The 16,310-nt window shown below is 51.5% G+C and overlaps 1 protein-coding gene across 2 annotated transcripts in view; it reads right to left on the bottom strand.

The window, feature by feature from the left end:
* Positions 1-16,310, bottom strand: part of SMAD6 (SMAD family member 6) — a 74,011-nt gene that overhangs the window by 33,756 nt on the left and 23,945 nt on the right. The gene's annotated exons all lie outside the window — the stretch shown is intronic.

Raw genomic sequence — 16,310 nt, 5'->3', positions numbered from 1 at the left:
CTTATTCGAAACAGGAGGACACTGCTGGAGAAGGGCCGGTTCACCTTATTTCCAGATCCTCTCCTCAGGGCAGTGCCAGCAGCCACCTGAGAGAGCCCTGCTGAGGGCTGGGGCAGGACCACGGCTGAGCTGAGCTCACCAGTGGGGGCCCCTATCTTACTGGATGTGACACCCTTCCCTGCCTCCATCCTGTCCACAGACACCGAGATTCTCGTCTGGAGAGCCAAAGGGGACCCTGAGAACAAAGTCCAGGCCACTGAGAAAGTCGAGCTCAGACGGGGGTGAAGGGGAGCAACTAGCCCACTCACACAGAAGTGGGGGCACCCAGATCCCCGACCGGTGCTTTCCAGCACTGACGAGGGGGCTGGGGGATGGAGCAGCAGCAGCCCGGTGACAAGAGCTGGACCGCCCCTTCACCACCGTCTCGGACTCGTCTGCCCCGTGGAGCCTTGGTTCGCCCAGCCAGTATGTACAGAGAACGGGCACCATTCTAGGCTCGTTCTAGGCTCAAGTTAGAGCCAGCTGCCAACAAGACTCAAACCCTACTTCAAAGAGCTCACGCCGGCTTCCCTCGGTAACAAGCTGCTTTTTGTTATTCCACAAATATTCACCACCCCTCTTGTCCTTCCAAGCACTGAACCAGATGCCAGGGATGGAGGTGGCCCCTGGCGGCCGGCCGGAGCCTTGCCCTCAGCCTGAACTTGTCCCCTGCCCGGGGCTGAGGCTCCCGTGGCCTTTCAGGTGTTCACCGCCTTCCCTGTCCCGGTGGATGGGACCACAGACCAGCTCTCGGCTTTTCTGCGTGTTCCCAAGTGGCCTGGCCCGAAGGCAGGCCTCAGAGCATCTACTCAAAAACTGGGAGTGGTCTATTTACCAAATGCCTCCCTTCCTCTGGCAGGAAGTCGCTCCCAGCTCGGTGGTTTTCTTTTCTTTTTTTTTTTTTTTTCCCAACTCCTTCTGGGCTCACGGTTTGGAAATAGCAAGGGTTGTGAGTTACAAGATCCGGGCCCTCTGTCTTCCACGGCTGCTGAGGGAGAAAACGGATACGGCCTTTCTGGAGGGCACTCTGACCTTAAACGTGCATGGCCTTTGACCTAGCAGTCCCGCTTCTAGGAACTTACCCTAAGGAAGCAGCCAGTGATGCACACAGACATTGGCACAAGGATGCTCGCCAAGCCACAGCATTTATGATCGTTAAAAAGTGAAAAACAAGGGTGCCTGGGTGGCTCAGTGGGTTAAGCCGCTGTCTTCGGCTCAGGTCATGATCTCAGGGTCCTGGGATCGAGTCCCGCATCGGGCTCTCTGCTCAGTGGGGAGCCTGCTTCCCTCTCTCTCTGTCTGCCTCTCTGCCTACTTGTGATCTCTGTCAAGTAAATAAAATCTTAAAAAAAAAAAAAAATGAAAAACAAAATCGCTGTGACAACCTCCATGTCCAGGCCTGGGGACCAGTGAGTAAATGCTTCACAGCCGTGAGCTGGAATACTAAACACCCGTTAAAAGTCACACAGAATATTTGCCGAGTTAAGGAAACATTCTTGATGTTGCCAAGAAGCCAGCTACATGCACTGTGTGTGTGGCTACTTTCTTTTCATTTGGCAACAGATGAGTATATGGCAGATTTCTGCTGCCTGTCTTTTGCTAAGAAAGAGAACAAGAAAAACAATATTCTGGGGTGCCTGGGTGGCTCAATGGGTTAAAGCCTCTGCCTTGGGCTCGGGTCATGATCCCAGGGTCCTAGGATCGAGCCCTGCATCGGGCTCTCTGCTCAGCAGGGAGCCTGCCTGCCTCTCTGCCTACTTGTGATCTCACTGTCAAATAAATAAATAAAATATTAAAAAAAAAAAGAAAAACAATATTCCAAGCTAATTAAAAAATAATAATGATTTCCTTTCTGGGTGGTAGAGTTAAGGATCACTTGGGTTTCCCTCATGCTTGTTTTCTAAATGTTCTGCATCGATCACATGTTACTTTAAAAAAGAAAAAAAGGCAAGGAGGAGGAAGTACTGTTGCAATGGGCAGAACTGAGGTCTGGCTCCTTCACTAACTGACTGTATGAACAAGCCACAGGGTGACTTTGAGAGCCGCCCTTGCTCGTCTGTGTAAGGAGGACATCAGGGACGTTCATGGCCAAAAGACAGTATCCGCTCGGGTCTTCCCATGCATCATCTCATTTCCCACTCACAAAAGCCCTTTCAGGTAGAGACCCATTTTCCGGATGCAGAAACTGACTCCATGCCGCCCCAGAGGCTTCTGTGCACCATCCAAGCCCTACCACCAGCCACCCCAAGAGAATGCCACGCCAGTCAAGCTTGTGGGATTGGCTGGGAATGGGGGTTTGGGTGGGACCCTGGGAGACAACTGCTCCCCCCAGAGCCCCCAACCTTTCTCCCTACAAATTGCAGGGGACTCTGGGAATCCCACGGGAATAAGGCCCTGCAGGTGTGTCCATTCAGCTGCTCAGCCTTCCCTGGGGAGCTGCCACATCCAGGACAGTGGTGACTCATGCAAGGGCAGGGCTAGAAAGGAACAGTGATGTCCTATGTAGAAACTGAGGCCCACGGAGAGAAAGGTCACGCAGGAGTGTGGCCCACCATATGCGAACCATGGAAGGGCAGCCACGAGGGACTGCCAGAACTGCTAGAGTGCCAAGGGAAAGAATTTCAGAGCAGATTATATAGGCAAGCGCTCAGTAAAACCACCCAAGCCCAGAGGCAAAGCCAGGTCTTGGGCCAGGGATCCCCCTGGACAGTTAGAGGCAAAGGCCACATCTACTGATCCCCAGGGCTTCCTTAAGTCAGGCTGGGGGCCTAGGAAGAGGCACTGACTGTGGACAGGGTCAGACAGCCACGATGACCCTGAGAGCCATGAGGTGCATTAGGGAAGGGGCACAGAGCCATCTGGCTACCCCCACCCCAGGGGAAGGGTCACCCAGCAAGAGCGCTAGGGGCTGAGTCCCATTCTGCCAGAGGGGCCAGCTGGACACCCCACGGAGCCTCCAGGGCCATCGAGAACCTTGTGCAGGAGCTCACTGCCTGAGGGGGAGTGGCCCACCCGAGACCACCAGACACAACCTCGGTCAGGGCAGAGCACCCAGGGAAAGAGCTTGGTCCCTTCACTGATGAGGTGCGAACTACAGTAACTTGCTCTACCCCTCAGACTCCATGACCCCGTGTCGAAGTCCTGTCCACTAGGGGGTAAAGTTCTCAGGTGCCCCGAGTTGCTTGGAGGGGAATTCACAGAGGGTGGGGGTGGCGTGGGTGGGTCACGGTGTCTGGAACAGGGGTGCACGAGCAGGGCAATGAGGGGGCGCTGACAGCCAGAGGGGTGGGCTGAGAAAGAGCAGAAGGGGGTCCCTGGGGTGGGAGGAGCCCCGTGGGCCATCACTGTGTGAGGGTCCTGGCTGTGAGCCCAAAGCAGCTCCAGCCACTCTCAGAATCCCCAAGCTGGGAGTTAAAGGGTCACCAGACCTGAGTAAGGGAGGGCTCACCGGCTTGCGAGGTATGACATGCACTGGACAGAGATGGGGGAAGAGCCCCTGCTCCCCTCAGAAGCTGGGGGTGAGAAACACGCCCCCCCCAACCCTGGCCTCCTCCTCTAAGGGACCCCACACCTTAGCTCATGGAGGTCCAGGACACCTGCTTCTTTCGGCAGGGAGTGGCCCTCACTGCCTGGCACCCAAGGGTCCAACTCAAGCCCTCAGGGACACTGGCTCGCAGAGGCCCCCCAAGGGATGGCTGGCAACAGAATCTCTTGGGGGCCTTTATTCAAGATGCACATTCCTTCTGGAATTCTATAGGGGTGATGTTGCATAACCCGGAAAACATCCCAAAAACCAATGAACTGGTTACCGTGGTGAGTTGTATATTAAGTTAATTTGGTATCAATTTTAAAATTACCCCAGGGGCGCCTGGGTGGCTCAGTTGATTAAGTCACTGCCTTCAGCTCAGGTCATGATCCCAGGGTCCTGGGATCTAGTTCAGCATCAGGCTCCCTGCTCCATGGGGATTCTGCTCCCTCTGATCTTCTCCCCTCTCATGCTCTCTCTCACTCTCTCTCAAATAAATAAATAAAATCTTTAAAAAATAAAAAAAAATTACCCCAGAAATGTACAATGCTGGGCCCTACCCCAGAGAGTCTGACTCAGTAGGCCAGACACCTGCACGTGACACATGCCCTAGGTAACTATGGTTCCCGGACAGGACTGGAAACACTCAACCCTGGGACCCCGGTGTCCATATAATGCTGGGCCTGAAAGTCACACATCCTCCCGTCAATCTCTTCTTCATTTTACAGATGCGGAAACTGAGGCCCAGAGCAGGGAAACGACCCAAAGCCCTTGCAGGATCCTACTGGAATTCTAACAATCCCTCCCTCACTAAGAGCACAGTTTGCTGTGGGAGGGTCGTCCCTTGGTGGCTCTGCTCAGGTAGGTGGAGTGACCCTACCTTTTAGCAGATACGGGAGGGGCGACTGGGGACCTTTCCTGTCTGACTGCCCTGCAGAGAGTTCACAGAGCAAAGGCATCCACCATCTCCCCACCTGGGCCTGAAGCAATCAGAAAGCCAGAGAAGACGGAGATTTTTTTTTTATTATTGTTATTTTTTAAATACGAATTATTTCCAGCCGGAAGGCAGAGGGATGGGGGCCGTTGGAGGCCTCGGGCCGCCGGCACCCAGCCAGCCTCATAAATGTCTGGCAGCTGGAGGGAGACTCAGCTCATTGCTATCGAAATGAGCTCGTTTCTGCTAATTTCCCTGGCTCACCAAATGATGTATCCAGTGTGTTCCTGAATCCCTAAAGACGTTCCCTAAGCCACCCTCCAGGGATCTGACAAGAGTCACGGAGTGTAGGCAGAACTTCAGGGTGGCCTCAGTTTCCCCGACCAAAGTGTGGGCAGAAGAAAGGGAGCAAAGATAGTTCATTCAACTGTAGCTAGGTCAACGGCAGTTCGGGTCAACTGTTCCCCACAGGGCTGCTCATTCCTCCGGGTGAAAGGGGAAACGAGAGACCAGTACGGTCTCATGGCTGATGCTCAGAACAACCCTTACCACTTACCAAGCATCCCCCATGTTCCCTAGGACAGGACTAGGCACCTGGGATAGATCCTCTCTTTTCATTTACCCAATGAACCAAGCCAACAGGGCATTATCACTCTGATTTTAGAGATGAAGAAACCAAGACTCAGAGAGGTTATGGAATGTGTCCAAAGTCACACAGCTAGTGAATGGTAAGGCCCTCCTCTAAAGCCAATAATCCGTGAAGCAAAAAGGCCAGGCACAGCAGGGACGACGCTCACCCCACAAACACACCATCTGGGCAGGGTGTGCGAAGGCTCCCCCTTATGGGGTTTTCAGAGAGGAGGGCAAACATCCACTTGCCACCCCAGGCTGGGGTGACCAGGGAAGGCTTCCTGGATGAGCCCCTCCATTCATGCCCAGGGCTTCTGAAGCTCAAAGGAGGCAGTGAGTCACGCCACCCTGGCTGGACGTCTACCTCCCTGGGGCCAGGGTCGGCCAGGGTCAGCCAGGGGCACTGCAGCCCAGAGGAGTGGCCAGAGAGAACCCGAGGAGTTCGGAGCCACAGCGCACCCCGTGGGCAGGGCCCCCCTCACAGCTGGGGTTCATCTTCCCACCTTGGGGGGGCCAGGTGTCTGACTTACCAGCTGCTAAGTCAGCGCTAATAGATCCCCAGGCTGGAATAGAATGCAGCCATGAAAAACAATGTTTATGAAGAGTGTTAACGACACGGGAAAATATTTATATAATGCTGTGGGGGAAAGGCAGGATACAAAATTGTATTTTGTTGACAGAAAAGAAAATTTAAACAGAATAGGCCAAATATTAACAGTGATTATCTGTGGAGGGTAGGATTATGGCCCCTTCCTTGTGTCTCTTCCCATTTTTCTATGCTTTCCAAATTGTCCATAATGAGCCACACGTTTCTCTGGAAAACGAAAGCCAGGAGGTGTATTTCAAGCTAACCAAAATGATGCGGCCGGCAGCCCTCCCCTCACCAAGGGTCCTCCATAGTGCACAGCCGCGTCCCCGAATAGTGCCACCTGCCTCTGTCTCCAGGCGAAAGACCAAGGAACCAAACTGGGACCCACACCCCTGGCTCTCTCTGCAGGAGGTCCTGCCAGTGGCCATCTGGGGCCCCAGGAAGATGGACACACGATGCCAGACACTCATGGCCACCTCCAGTGTCCTCAAGTCTTCCAGGTTGAGTGATCCACACCTGGGTCCCGTCTGCCGCCAAGTGAGGGCATCCAGTCCCCATAGGAGCACCTGCACGGCTCCGAAGGCGCCACTTAAGTACTCCCCACAGCCACTGTCCGTGACCTTGCTCCAAATGAGGAGACCTGCTCCCTCCACATTCCGGCCCGGCTTGGGAATATGTCCTCTGCACCCACAGGCAGCCAAAGCCCCACACAGAACTGCTTCCTGGGAAAGCAGGGAGGCCGGGAAATGTTGGTTGGAGTAGGGGTGCCACGCGGGAAAGCCATACTAATCCAACGGGCCTTGAGGAAGGCGGCAAAGAAAACGTCACCTTCCATGGCACAGTGTCATAACGAACACACACACACACACACACACACACACACACGGCGGGAGACCCAGGCAGAGACGGAGCTAAGCAAGGTGGCTGTGTTGTTCTCCTTCTGAATTTGCTGGATGGCTAGGACACTCGCTTCATGTGCCCCCCACCAATGTTCACGGGGGTCACACGAACCACACTCGGAGCCCGAGGCTGGCCATGTCCCCCTGCCCCACATGTCCAGCTGTGTCCTCGCCAACCTCTCCTGCGTGACCTCCCCTGGAGCCATGGGCCTCTCTGCACTCCCCCCCACCCCCAAGAATGAGAGCTCCTGGAGGGCAGGGGCTGTTGTATTTATCCGGCCCCGGCCAGTGGTGGAAAACATCGTCTCTCAGTTACATTTTTCAACAGAATTGAACAGACTTCAAAGAGCTGCCCTCCTTCTGCAAGACGAAGAGAGTTCTGCAGGCAGATGGTGCTCGTGGCTACATCACAACCTGAATGTACTTGATGCCAATGAACTAGACAATTAAGAATGCTTACAACGGTAAGTTTTCTGTTATGTGTACTTTACCATGATTTAAGAAAAAAAAACAAAAAACATTCTTTTAATACCAAAAGCGCAAGCGCCCTAGGCCTCTCCTAAGTGGGGTCTTGGCCCCCGCCTCCCCAACCACTCAGCCTCCTTCTGGGCCATGGCCTATTTCAGAAAGGGGGAGGCTGCCCCCCTCACTTCCTTCCGTGTTTATCCAGAGGAGTTCTGGGAAGCAGAGGCTCAGCCCAGGCCGCTGGGGCCCAGCTCCAAGGCTCAGGGCCTGCCACAGGGGCCTTTTTCCACCTACCCAGGCCCATAGCTGGCACTGGCCAACTTCCTGGCTCACTTGCACTTTTTTCCCCTCAAGTCATTATAAACCTGTTTACCTTTGGGCTGCACAGGGCCTAGGCTCCAGGCAAATGATCTTAAGTGTCAGCCAAGGAGAGGAGCAGAAGGAAAGATGGGATCCTTATGGGGAAAGATGGGACTCCGCTCCCTCAACAAAATCTTTCCTTCTCCCTCCAATTTAATACCCATTTACTAAGTGCCTCGCCGTGCCAAGCACCACCGTCGGACGTGGACAAGTACCAAGCTAGCGGTGAGATGGCCCAGCAGACCCCTCGCTTGTTCCTATGCAGACGTGAACCACTATCCCTGAGTCTTTGCCATGAGGTGCTGGCGGATGGGGTGACAGGCTCTGCTGTGGGGGGCAAGGCAGGGTGGCATGGGAGCAGGACCTTGGGAAGGAACAGGAGGAGTTGGCCAGGTGGACAAAAACAGCCTGGCGGGGCGTTCCCAGCAGAGGGACCGGCACGGCGAGGGAGCCATCAAAGAGCCTGGCACGCGGCAGGCTGAGGCAGGGCCTGTGTGCCAGGCCGAACTTCCGCTGGCAGGTGACAGGGAGCTCTGGGAGGATGCTGAAGTGGGGAAGGTGGCCAACGGGGCCAGGCTCCCTGCCTCTCGCAAACACATTCCTGGGCCCAACACAGGGCAGGGGCTGTGGGGTACATTCCTCTTGGTCTCCAGTGTATGCCTTTCCAGGTCCATGCACATGGGGAGCTGGGGCCCCAGGCCAATGAGCCTTCCATTCACCTGGGGTGCTTTCAAAAAGGTGGAGGGGTGCAAAAGAGACTCAGACTACGTTCGTCTGGAGCAGCACCCAGGCATCAGAATTTTCCAGAGCCGACCACATGATTCTAACGGGCTCTGCTCTTGGCGGCACCCTTATGAGGCCCTGGCAAGACGCTGCCTCCAAACACCTTTTGTGAGTGCTGTACTCCTCAGGGTTGAAAAATGTTAAGCCTTTAGCGTCAGCCTCACTTGAATGTAATTCTTAGCTCCCCACCTTATAGATGCGTGACCTGGACAGCGCCATCAGGCAAAACGCAACATGCCCCTTAAGACTTTGAATTTCAGATACACAACAAACAACTTTTCCCCAAATGCAACTTGGGACATGCTTCCACTAAAACTTGTTGCTGCTGTTGATCTGAAATTCAGCTGTAACTGGATAGCCTGTATTTTTATTTGCTCAATCCGGCAACCCCTAGACTCAGGGCTACTCAATGTTTCTGAGTCTCGACTACCCCATTCGGATCAGGGAAATCACCCAGGTGGAAGAAGGCAGTGGGGTGCTTGGCATAAAGCCAGCACAAGCGGGCACGAGTCCCCTTTTTTCTTCCTTCCTTCTCAAAAGCTTGTTTTGGCAGAGATTTCTTTTTTCCCATTTTGAAAGTTTTCAACCATACCCCCAAAGTAGAAAGACTAGAGACTCCCATCTATATCCAAGTAGTGGGTGCTGTTGCTTGTCCCACCCGGGGCTCCTTTAATCCCCGGCTACAGGGAGGTCGGGGCCACTAATGGCTCCCAGATGCCCCTTATGGGGAACAGTGTCCTGGTCAGGCGTTTACAGCCCCCCAACATGAAGGTATGTGTGCTTATGTGTTCACACACATGCGTGTGTTGACGGCCAATGACCGATGTGGGAACAGAAGGCTGACCCCTTGGCTTGCAGTGCAGTGCCGGCTCCAGAGCTCCCTATGGGCTGGCCTCCAGTTGAGGCCACATCCTTGCTGCCCCGTCCTGCCTCCCTCACGCCCTTTGCCTGAGAATATGCCTCCCCATAAGCCATGTGTGTCCACAACCCCCTCACAGGTTCTGCTTCTAAGAACCCAACCTAAGCTGACTCACTCAGATTCAACAATTACCAATATGGCTTCGTTGAGCCCCTTTTATTTAGTTATTTGCTTGTTTGTTTTGGCTGAAGTACCTCATATCATTTCCCCTACGTCCTTCATTATGCTTCTCCAAAAAAATGGGGGCAGTCTGGTTTTGACTTCCCTCCCTGACTTCCCTCCCAAAGGGGAAGGCCCTTGTGGGGGAAAGAGCTTTAAGTGTCAGCAGTGCCAAGGGACAGGGACCAGAGGCCAACCGGGCAGGCACCAGGGCAGCCGCTCTGGCCCCAGCCCAGCCCTGGACTATGGCATGGCTTTGGTGGCCAGCAAGCCATGGTCACCCCAGGTCCCACCTCTTTTGTGTGGATCAAGAGCTCTGGGACAGTGTCCCAGCATCCTCTTGGGGATCCTGCCAGAGTCTAAGTTTCTATCCTTAAAGGAGAGGATGGCATCAACAGCCAACCCAGCTGCGGCTCTCCACTGGCCAAAGCCCCTGCCCGCCCTTCTGCCTGGAGCCCAGGCACTCCCACCAACCAGAAGGCCCAGGTGTGACGGCCCACACTCGCCCAGGCCAAGGAGCCTGCTGTGGAGAGAGGCAGCATGGATGGGTAAAAGGACACACAGCTTTTTTTTTCCTTAATGGTCATAAAATACACATTAATATGAAATTAACCACCATTTAATCATTGTTCAACGTACAGTTCAGTGGCACTGAGTACACTCACCACATTGTTCAGCCATCACCACTATCGAGTCCCTGGCCATTTTCCTCACCCCAACAGAAACCCCGTGGCCATCAGCAGCCCTGGTCCAACAGCTACTGAGCTCAGAGAAAACTTGGGTCCGACTCACAGCTCCTTCACTTGCTCCATGTGTGACTCTGGTAGAGAAGTGAAACCTCTCTGAGTCTCAGTTCCTTCATCTGTAGAATGGGAGAACTCAGAGAGGTACCAGGAATATCAAAGCAAACAGGCTTTAAAGCCGAGCTGCTCCTGGCACTATCCAACCAAGGCCAGGCTACGTGCTCCACAGCCGATGGACCTGCCACCTCTCCCTTCCCTTCTCCCCACTGCTTGTACCCTTCAGGTTCCTGGGCTGTCTGCTGTGCTAAGGGGAGAGGAGGCTGCTTCCCTCTCCTCAAGGCAGAGCAACTGGAACGAGCACTAATGGGTTCCAGTGTTTTCCTCAGCCATGCCCAGACCCAGTTCCAAACCAAAGAGTTACAAAGGCCTTTAAACTCCACACTTGGGGTGAGGTCAGCCAAAACCCGCATTTCCAAGCACGGTGCTTTTATACTTTGAAAACAGCCAAACGTGAACTGGCCACTTCTGAGGGTCATAGCGCCTGGCAGCTTCATGGCTTGCCAGCACTAATGGCCGCCTCCCCAGTCTCTCCCTCCCTCCCAGCTGTGGAGTCATCTCCCGCCGGGCTGTCTTGCTGCACTGTCTTTCCTCATCCGAATCAGGGTGGGGGGTGGTGGGAGGGTGGTGAGGGACTGGATTTGGGAACAAGAGACCCATCCCCTGGTCAGGGTCAGCCCCTGTGCGACCCCAGGCACATATCCTCCCCTCTCAGATCTGTGTAATAAGGAGAGGGTTCCCTCGGATCAGGACTCAGCTCCCTTCCAAAGCTCCCACCCCATAGTTAGTGTGAACATCTAGCTCAGAGCTGGAAGGGATCTCATCAGGTCATCTGATCCAGTTCTCTCCAACACTTTCCATTTCACAGACGGAGGCTGTGGCAACTCACCCAAGATGCCACATGTCTTAGTAGGAAAAATTCACACTTGACCATCTTAGAAAATGTCATGGGACAGAGGTGACATTCCTGAGAGTCCAGGAAAACAAAAAAAATCTCCATTTTGCAACTCTCCCTCCGAAACATGGTATCCAATATCAAGCACCCAAGCCATTAAAATCCTGTGCTTTATATAAAGTCAATATTTAAAAACTGTGTTTCTATATATTAGTAATAATTGGAAAATTATTTACAATTTATAAAAGTACCAAGAAATGTAAACTACATTGGCAAAATTTAACAACAATGTGCAAGATCTATATTCTCTGATGAGAGAAATCAAAGACCTAAATATATAGAGAGGTATACCATATTCATTGATGGGAAGACTCGATTTTGTCAAGATGTCAGTCCTGCCCAAACTGATATATAGATTCAATACAATCCCAATCAAAATCCCAGCAGGCCTTTTTGTAGAAATCAACAACTGATGGTACAATTAACAGAAAAAAAAAAAAAACTTAGAAAAGCCAAAACTCTGGAAAAAAACCAGTCAGGGGATTCATGCTAACCACTTTTAAAATTTACTATGGAGCCACAGTAATCAAGACAGAGTGGTACTGGTAAAAGGAAAGACAGGTAGAAAATGAAACACAGCAGAGTCCAGAAGGAGGACATGCATAAGATCCACTGATTTTTGACAAAGGGGTCAACATGACTCAGAAGACTCAAAAGAGAAAGGGCAGTCTTTTCAACAAATGGTACTAGAATAAGTGGACTTACACACACACACACACACACACACACACACAGAACCCAGGCCCTTATCTCACACCTGATACAAAAATTCACTTATCATGGATTATAAACCTAAATAATAAAACCTAAAGCTACAAAATGTTTGGAAGAAAACATAGGAGAAAATCTTTATGACCATGGGTTTGGCAGAGTTCTTTATACAACACAAAAAGCATGAAAAGAAACAATTAATAAACTGGACATCAGCACAATTAAAAACTTTTGTTCTTCAAAAGATCCCATTATGAAAGTGAAAAGACAAGGCACAGACTAGGAGAAAGTATCGACAAAACACTTATCTTTTAAAGGACAGAGAACCAGAATATATAAAGAACTCTCAAAATTCAGTAAGAAAGCAATCAACCCAATAGAAAAAAAGATGCAAAGATCTGAACAGACACATTACTAAAGATATACAGATTGCAAATAAGTATATGTAAAGATGTTCAACATCAATACTCATTAGAAAAATGTGAATTAATACCACAGTGAGATACCACTACACATCTATTAGGATAACTCAAACAAAAATCGACTAACCCCACCAAGCACTGGTGAGGACACAGAGTAGTAACTGGAACTCTCCTACACTGCTGGTGAGATTGCAAAATGGTACTACCACTTGGGAAAACAGTGGAGCAGTTTTTTATAAAGTTAAATCTTCTTTTATACCAAACACCCAGAAATCCTACTCCTAGGTATTTACCCACGTGAGGTGAAAATGAACGTTTCACACAGAAACCTGACCACACATGTTTATAGACAAAAATACTGGAAGTAACCCAAATGTCCATCCACGAAACAACATGACTGAATCCAAAGCATTTTTCTGAGTTAAAGAAAAAAAGTACAAAAGGCTACCTGTTGTATGATTAAATTCGTAGGACATTCTGGAAAAGGCAAAACTATAGAGAAATCAGATCAGGGGTTTCCAGCAGCTGGGGGCTGGGGTTAAGGGCTGACCACAAAGGGACACCAAGGAACTTTCTGGGGATGATGGAAATGTTCTGCATCTTAACTGTGTGGCAGTGGTTACATTAACTGTCAAAATTCCTAGAACAGTACACTTTCAAAAGTTTTACTGTATACAGATTATACCTTCATAAACCAAAACAAACACTAAACCCTGTGCAGCCCAATGAGGGCTTGTCTTGTTTCTGCAACCAGTCTGTGAACTCATGGACAGAATGAGGGGGTTCCACCCAGAGAAGGGTAACGACTTGTCCAAGGACACAAGCTCTGACATCAGCCAGATCTGGGTTCAAAGCCCACTTCTGCCCCTAATTAGCCTGTTGTCCCCTGGGGCAAATGACTTTGCTCCCTGTGAGCCTCAGTCTGCTCATCTATAAAATGGGATACGTAGTCACACAACCTACCTTACTGAAAGGTCATACGGAACTCAAGAAACATGTATACATGTATACATGTTACTGAAAGGTCATACGGAACTCAAGAAACATGTATACATGTATACATGTACCGTGTATGCCACATGTTTTACCCTCAAATTTTGGCCATTATTACTATTTCTACGACAATTGTTATTTCTGTGAAAGAGCCAGGACTGAATTTCAGGGAATGGCTCCAAACCATGTCTTCCTACACAAGGTGGGCTAGACCAGGGACCAAGGCTACTAGTTTCCTGGTCACACCCCTGAGGGACAGAGGCAGACCCAGGTCCTGCCTAGAAGGCATTCACACAGTCTGCTCGGGGACAAGAGATAAACTCAAAGCCAAGTTGAATCCCAGCAAGGGAACAGTATGGAGGTGCAAACCACTGAATGTTGAGAAAAAAGAAAAAAGAAAAAAAAAAGAAGCAGCAGCAGCAGCAGCCACTATGGGCTGCCCTATCCCTGAAGGCTTCCTGGAAAAGGAAGGCTTTTGGTCAGCCTCAAAGGGCAAATCAGATGTGATTAAATCAAAGGAAAGGAGCTCTCAGGAAGGGGAGAACCAAAAGATCCCTCCAGCCCTCACGTCTCCCCCACCCAATCCCTGGCAGAAAGCAGCAAGCAGCCCGCAGCCTTGGCACTGCCTTCCAAGCAACAGCCTGGGGCCAAGGGGAGGTCCAGGCATGACAGCAGAAGGTCCAGGCACCATGCGTCAGCCGGGTACCCACATGCATCCCCACATCTGGGCAGGAGGGTCCGACGGAGGGCTGGCCCGGAATGTTGGGCTCTCACTTTCCCCTCTCCTTTTTTGTTTTTTTCTCCATGGACCTGAATTTGGGTTTGTCTGGGGAGTGTTTTCTTAAGCCCAAGTGTTTTTCCTGCAGCCGAGGCCCGCCCCCTCCTGCCCCTCCTGGGCCGTGGCTGAGCAGCGGCCAGTGAAACTGCCTGGCTCCAGAAGGAGGGCCGCCTTTGATGCGCACCCCTCTGCAGACATCAATGTCGCTGTGTGCACGGCCCCTTTAATAAGTTATTTCCGTGGAAAACCCTGGTAACTCGGTCATGAATCAAGCCTATAAACACCTCAAACCCATCAAAGCACCCAAGAAAGGGAGGGGGTGGGCGGGCAGAGAAAATCTCTTACGGTAACTCACACACTGCTCCCTCAGAAGGGCTCGGCTGCTCTGTTGTCAGAGGCCCCCCTGGGGCAGAGCCAGCCCACCCAAACAACGACAGGTCACCCCGACGCCCAAGGAGCTGAGTCCCCAAAGGACACTGCCTGTCTGTGTGTCCCAGGGATGCTGTGAGAGTCCTAGCCCGACGCCCGGCAAGATTTACAGCCCAGAGCAGCAAACCCGGCCGCCGGCTCCCAGGGCCCAGGAATGTAATAGTTTGGCTACCGGTGAAAGGCCCAGTTTATTGGAAACACACTTCTTTTCCAATGTTTGGTTTCCTTTCACTCTTTTCTCCTTTTTGTTTTTCCCAGCGTGCACCGCCCAGGCCCTTCGGGAAGGGCAGGGAGCTAAAAATCCTACCCTAGGGGTGAAGCGGGGAGGTAGGGTGTGGGGCCCTGAATCCACAGGGAGCTGTGCGGGCCAAGGTCAGACACCACCCCTCTCCGGTCTCATCTGTAAAATGGGTGGGATGAACTGAGTGTTCATCCTAGAAGGGTACAACAGCCAGGCAGCAAATAGAGTAAAGCTGACCTCGCGTAATGCACAGCCCAGTGATCCCACTCCCAGCTAGATGTCCTCATGTCCCCAGAAAGGCTTGTCCGAGAATCCTTACTGTCATGTCACAGGTAGGGGCCCAAAAACTGGGAACTGCCCAGGTGCCTATCGGTAGTCAGATGGCTACGTCAGCCTAGGAGAGCCGTGGCGTGGGCCCGTGGGGTACTATCCAGCAATGAATGATCGACCACAGGGATTCACAGCAATACAGAGAGCTTCAAGAACATTCTGCCACGTTAAAGAGCCCACAGGCTCTGTGGGTGGGTGCCTACCAGAAGCAAGGGGGTAGAGGACGTGTTCAAAAGGTACAAGATTCCGGTCAGAAGATAAATATCCCGGGGGGATATAATGTACAACACTGTTAATGTTCCTGGATTGTGTACTTCAGAGTCACGAAGGGAGTAGACCTTAAAAGTTCTCATCGCAAGAAAAAAAAAAAAAACTGTCGCTAGGTGTTTATGAATGTTAGCTAAATTTATGCACTAACCGCTTCATAATATATCCATATACCAGGTCATGCTGTATACCTCAAACTAATACAATGGCAGACATCAATTACACCTCAATTAAACAAAGGAAAAAAAGAAGAGCCCAGAGTATAGGTTTCCATCTGCACCAGCTACAGAAAGAGGAAGATAAGCCTGTGGTATTCCAAGTCAGAACAGAGCTCAGGTACCCACGCAGAGGGGGCGGGTGGTGGGAAATGACTGGAAATGCACATAAAAGGGGGCTTTTGAGGTCACATTATGTTTCTTGATCTGCGCGATAGTAACACAAACACGTTCAGTCTGGAAAACCTGTTCCCTTGTGATATATGTGGTTTTCTGCACATATATACATCAATAAAAAGTTTATATTAAACAAATAAAACTCTATACTCTTGGGCCATATAAACCCATCCTCGAAGGATACAGTCAAATCCATCCATCTGTCAGAAGATTTCCTGGGGCACCCAGCCGTGGCTCACCCCAGAGAAAAGTTTGGCCGTCCCTGAAGTGGCATTCAAGGTCCTGCCGTGGGCCTCACCTCTTACCGTCTTGCCAGGGTCACTCCCATTCCCTGAGAAGCATCTTCACATGGCCTTGCCTTTGCCCAGCAGGCCCCGAGACCTGGGATGCCCTTTCCCCTGTGGCCTGGTGAAACCCTCTGTCTGACCTTCGCCCCAGCTCCACTCCCAGCATCCCCTGCGGCCGCCCTGGGCAGCTGCCGTCTCCCAGCCTGCACTGCTCCCTTAGGAAGTAGCATTCACCGTATCTACCTCGCTAGTGATACTCTCCCCCACCTCCCATCCTTCCAATTAGATTCTAAGTTTCCTGAGAAGGCCCTACCTTGGGGACCTTGTCCTTCATGCAATCCTATCCCGCATGCTGAGACTCAGTTATGAAGTCACCTCATGACCATTTACGGAAAATCAAAT

This window comes from Martes martes (genome assembly GCF_963455335.1).
Source record: "Martes martes genome assembly, chromosome: 7".
Taxonomy (NCBI): domain Eukaryota; kingdom Metazoa; phylum Chordata; class Mammalia; order Carnivora; family Mustelidae; genus Martes; species Martes martes.
The sequence above is the reverse complement of the archived record's forward strand: the minus strand, read 5'-3'. Positions and strand labels throughout refer to the sequence as shown.